The sequence below is a fragment of the Solanum tuberosum genome, unplaced genomic scaffold, assembly GCF_000226075.1.
Source record: "Solanum tuberosum cultivar DM 1-3 516 R44 unplaced genomic scaffold, SolTub_3.0 scf00093, whole genome shotgun sequence".
NCBI lineage: Eukaryota > Viridiplantae > Streptophyta > Magnoliopsida > Solanales > Solanaceae > Solanum > Solanum tuberosum.
The window spans coordinates 1,152,709-1,158,620 of record NW_006239018.1 but is presented as its reverse complement, the minus strand read 5'-3'; the positions used below and the strand labels follow the sequence as shown (position 1 = coordinate 1,158,620).

The 5,912-nt window shown below is 29.5% G+C and overlaps 1 long non-coding RNA gene across 2 annotated transcripts; it reads right to left on the bottom strand.

The window, feature by feature from the left end:
- Positions 1-2,037: 2,037 nt before the first annotated feature.
- Positions 2,038-4,531, bottom strand: LOC102585256 (uncharacterized). Of its 2 annotated transcripts, none has more exons than XR_367347.2 (4): positions 4,379-4,531; positions 4,216-4,253; positions 3,691-3,798; positions 2,038-2,762 (listed from the first exon to the last, which is right to left on the bottom strand). It is a non-coding gene; the product is annotated as an uncharacterized lncRNA (long non-coding RNA). The 2 variants fall into 2 exon arrangements; XR_367346.2 differs by lacking the exon at positions 2,038-2,762 and adding an exon at positions 2,769-3,252.
- Between the last annotated feature and the right edge of the window lie 1,381 nt (positions 4,532-5,912).

Below are 5,912 nucleotides of genomic sequence, written 5' to 3'. Positions count from 1 at the left end.
TAAAAAAAATAAGGTGTATAGGCTAAAAAGATATTTTGAAACCTTTAACTTGTGAGAATATGTTCCGTGTAAAGATTCGTTACATGTAAACACATTACCTGGCCAACCAAATGTAATATTTTTTTTTTCTTTTAAACAAAGATTTGAACATGTAGTCTGCTTTTCAGTATTCGCATTTACACAAAATAAAGCCAAGTACGAAATTTTATATTGCCATGTTCGCTTCTTTTGCTTATTCTAAATTATACGCTTTCTAATCCAAACGCCCGTCTCACGTCCCAGCCTTTTGAAATACTGGTTGTAACTTACAACGTAGATAGACACTATAATTTGATCTCAATTATCAGTGAACACTCTAACGTATACAATGACCATATATTTTTCATAGAAAGTCACTCGACTTTCTTTTTAACCTTAAAGTCACTCAACTAATATTTCTTTCATAGAAAGCTACCCAACAAATAGTTTCTTTCGCATAAAGTCACTTAACTTTCTTTTATAACCTCAAAGTCGCTTAACTATGAATATTCTACCTACAAAGTCATCCAACAATTGATATTTCATTTAGAAAGTCAGCCCACCAATTACATTTTTTTAAATACAGTTTTTGTTTTCAATTATTTTAAAAAAAAAAATAAGATGCTCATTTTTATATTTTATTAAATTTTATTTAACTAAAGTTTTTGTTTTAAACTAATTTATTTTAAAAAAAAATAAGATGCTCATTTTAGTTATTTTATTGAAACATAATTTTTTTTTGGACTAATTTCTTTAGAAATACTAAAATACTTATTTGAATTGTTTTATTAAATTTTGTTGGAATACAAGTTTTATTTTAATTTTAAAAAAAATAATGTAATGCTTCCAGCTCTAGTAATGGTGTATGCTAATGGAATGCATCATTTTCAATTTCTTTAAAAAAACGCTACAGCCTGAACCTTATTGTTTTTGTATTAATAGTTATCATCTCTTTAAAGAGATTGGTTAAACTTAAAAATTGTATATCAATAAAACTTAAATGAATATTTTATTATTTAAAAAAATAGTTAAATAGTAATAGTATTTCAGCTAAATTTAATGAAAAAATATTTAAATTGGTTAGGTGATTTTTAAAATAAAATAACAATAGTTAAGTGACAGATAAAATATTCATATAGTTAAATGACTTTGAGATAATAAAAGAAAGTTAAGTGACTTTCGGTGTAAATAACTATTAGTTGAGTGACTTTGAGTTAAAATACTCTATTTCCATGTATCTCTCAGGGTCATAAATCATCATCAAACAAGACGATTCAGCGAGAAGAGAAGTTCTTCGAGGGGTCACGAATCAAGTTTCATCCTCTTTGCCTATCGATCAGCTAAAGATTCCAATCAGTAAGGATCGTCTTCTTCGAACTAATTAGCTTGATTCTGAATCAGTAAGGATCGTCGTCTTCGATCTATTTAGCTTAATTCTAAATAAGTAAAGATATCTTCACAGATCTATTTTTTGTAATTGTAGTTCGATTGATTTAAATGGTAAAATTGGGGAGTTCAATTGATCTATTTAAGCTTGATTGTAGTCAATTGATTCAAATGGTAAATTGGGAGTTCCATAGATCTTTTCTAAATAAGTAAAGATATCTGTGAAGATATCTTCACAGATCTATTTTTTGTAATTGTAGTTCGATTGATTTAAATGGTAAATTGGGAGTTCAATTGATCTATTTAAGCTTGATTGTAGTCAATTGATTCAAATGGTAAATTGGGAGTTCCATAGATCTTTACTTATTTAAATGGTAAACTGGGAGTCCCATAAATTGGGGGAAAAAAGATTAACCTAATGCTTTTGTACTGGGAGCATTTGCTGTTTACATTCATATTCCTAGTTCCAGGATGTAATTTTTTTCTTTCCTCGATGAATGGACAAATTGTACAAATTTCCTGTTTCAGATATGAGTAATGTTTGTGCAACATGCGGATTTACTGTTCCAACTGAAGCAGGCTGGGTGAGTATTTTGATGGACCATGTTTCCAAGTGCAAGAAAGGAACTAAGGTACAGTAATGATGCAATTGTTTTATTGGATTATAGAACTTCCCTGTTTTTTATACATGTACTTTCAGGCACGACATGACAAAGATGTTCAAGCAGCAGCTACCAAGGGAGGAAAGAATGACAAGCAAGGAAAAAATGGTGGCAAGGGAGGGAACAATACCACTGTCTAGTGGCCAAGATTGATGGGGATGTTTCTATGAAGTAGTTATCAGGATTATGATGGGAGATTTTCAATGAAGTAATAACAAAACCTATGCTTTATCCGGTAATTCTGTCGTGATGTCTTTGGATTAATGCTTTTAACTTTCCAGTGCAATGTGTTCAATCTACTCAGATCTTGTTGAAATTTGTACATCATCCCATTCATTGGGCTTGAATTTGTTTGATATTGCAGTGCTTGAGTAGTTTTCTTCTCAAATGATGCTTAAGTAGAGATATCTAATTTATGACAAACGACAAATAATGTTGTTTGCAATAATGAAGTAGTTGTTAGCTGCCATAAGATGGGTTTGAAGCATACTGACCCTACAGCTCATACAGAGGTCACAGCAGTAAGAGAGGTTAGTGTTCCTACTCTGATTTTTTCTGCAGAATGAGGTTCTTGCTAATTTGTGTGGATTCAAAGGATGATCCGCTTGAAATAATATGCTGGGGGCAGCATGTTGTTGGTGTTGACTTCTGTCATTTTTCTTCACTTCTTCATAAACCGTAATTCTTGTGCTGATTCTGAATCAACATTTTGTACATAATGAATATCTCTTTTAATATAATTACAGAGTTAAAGATTAGACAAGAAAACTTGAGAAGATCTGATCTAAATCAACATTTCCTTTCATGTCAAATTGTAGACAGAAAGAAGAAAAAACAAACTTGAATAAGATTTGTGCATTTTAGCTAAGATTTATGAATATAAAAGTAAAGGCGGTACAAAATTAATTGAGATAATGAGTATGTGAGATTTGGAGAACCTTTAGGTTTAGGAGAAAGCAGGAATGCGGGAACAGAACAAGTTCCAATAGAATGAAACAGATATTCTTAGGCTCAAGCATAATTAATTCAAAGACATTCATTGGCTAATTAATTTTATGTTATAAGACATACTTCTATACCTACTGAATGAATCTTTTGATATAAATACAGAGTTGAAGATTAGACAAGAAAACTAGCCATTATGATATATGAATCATGTATCAGTGAAGAGTGGGAGATATTAGATCTGTATCCATGAAAAGGAACATAATTTCAGATTCAGGTTTGTGGTATCATGAAAAATTGTAGAGATGAACATAGCTAATAACAATCAGTATCAGATAATCTTCCTGGCGTTATTTCTCGAAACCTACAACCTTACAACCTCTAGAGAACATGACAGTACAGGCAAAACATATTAGATGAGATTACTGCTACATGCTATTAGGAATGTATGTGAGATTGGGAGAACCTGTGGCTTTTCCGAGGCTTTTAGGAGAAACCTGAAGACAAATAGTATGCTGGAACAGAATTAAGTCCCAATAGGATGTGGTCTAATTAATTCAAAGACATTCATTTGCTAATAAATTTTATGGACAAATGACTCATAAAAACCACTTCTTTGTACATACTGAACGAATGTTTTAATATAAATACAGAGTTAAGATTAGACAAGAAAACTTACCATTATGATCTATGAATCATGTATCCTTGAAGAGTGGGAGATATATTAGATCTGTATCCATGAAAAGGAACAAAGTTTCAGATCCAGGTTTGTGATAACATGAAAAACCTGTAGAGATGAACATAGAAAAAACCTTTAGGAGAAGCCTAGATTAGCTTTAGGAGAAGCACTAGATGAGGAGAAACCTGAAGCCAAACTGTTTATACTGGAACAGACTATGCCCAATAGAATGATACAGATATGGTTAGAACTTAAGGGCGTGTCTAAGAGCAATGAAATTGGATTTCAGTTTTTAAGCTTATATCTATAAAACAAACAAGATCTGGAAGTAACTTTAAAAAGCAATAAAAATTGAATCTTGATTGCTTCAACTATAAAAACAAACATTGATTACTCAAAGATTGAAATTACAACAACATAACCAGTGATTCAAGATTGGTTTTTTTTCTTTTCTGGATCTATGTATCCACGAAGAAGGGGAGATTTTAGATCTGTGTATCCATAAAGAGGAGAGAATTTTTTTACCTGGATTCTGGAACAAAACTTCAAGATCCATGAAAAATCTGTAAAGATGACCAAACATAGAAAAATACAATCAGGATCAGGATAATCTTACTAGCAAAAACAAAGTCGAAAAAAACACTAAAAATTGAATACTGATTGTACAATAGAAATAAAGGAAACAAACCTGGATCGCTGAAGATCCATGAAGAAGAAGATTTTAGATGTGTATTCGAGGAGAGAAGATTTTGAAGGAGAGAACTTTGTGTGGATGAAATTTTAGATGCAATGTGTCAGAAGAAGTACAAAGTTAAAGTAAAGACTTAGGGCTAAAGGGGTGTCGGCCTAGCTATAAGTTAATTAATTATAATAATTTCCCCTGACCCTTGTAAATATGAAAATTACAAAATAGTACCCGTAGTTATCAACACACCTCATCATTGCCACGTTTCCCTCTTTAATTGGACCACATTTCACATAAACCAACTTATCTCCTAAAACTACTCAAATAAATAAATAATATAAAATAAATACTTAAACATTACGTATTAATTTCAGAGTAAAAAGAAAAATAAAAATATTCTACAATATATTAATTTCAGAAATTGGAATTGTCCTCTTAAATTCTCGCAATATTAGCAAATAAAATTGCTCTCTTAGATCTTTGAGGTAGTCATGGGTTTTTTAATTATTATTATTTTTATTACTTATAAGATTTGACGGAACATGATAAACATTTAAGCATTTATAAAGATTTTAGGAGTTATTTTCTTAATTCTAATTGGTTGCTAATTTTTTGTGTTTATCTTTGTGCCCTTTAATAATGGCTACTCATTGAGATCAATAGTCGTAATATATATATATATTACTTGATCAATATAATAAGATTTGGCTCTTTGATATTTTCTTTTTATTGTTCTCTTTGAGTTCTTATTTGATTGAAAACACATATCATAGTTTTAAATTGATGAATGAGATTAAATTAATTAAAATAAAGTCGAAAAATGATTGAAATAATTAATTGCTACCATACATTTTCGCTCAAAATATTTTCACAATCCCATAATTTTAGTTATACATTATCTCTTTTCAGATATTTCTTTCTTACCTTTGGTTAAATTTTTGGGTTGCATCGTTTTTTTTTCTTTTTGCTACTTTGTCTCGTTCCTCACTGTATTTAGCTTTAAAATCTTATGGGGTAAATTCCAACTTTAGTAATAATAAACTATGCAAAATAATATTTGCCAAAAACAAAAAATATTTTAAAATAGGCTCGACATATTTTTTAAATTAAAGACAAAATAATTTATACACTCAACATCAAATTTTATATTATTCCTGAGGGGACCAACAAAAGTTGTGATAAATAAAATTTTATTTATATTATGAAAAGAAAAAATATTATTAACACATATATTATGGAGTTTACCTCTAATATTTTATATTTTCTAATGTGAATAATGAATATAAATAGATCCTAAAGATTGCTCCTATTTGATGGCTAAAAAAATAAAAATAAATACATAAAAGGGCGGATTTTACGAGATTTTAAAGCTAAATATATTAAAGAATAAAAAAAAATGATGTACGGCAAAAAATTACTCAAAGCAAAAAAAAGATAATTCTTTATCATATTTTTAAGAATGAATGATAATATAATGCATAACTAAAATTATGGGATTGTAAAATATTTTGGGAGCAAATATGGAACTTAATTTTAG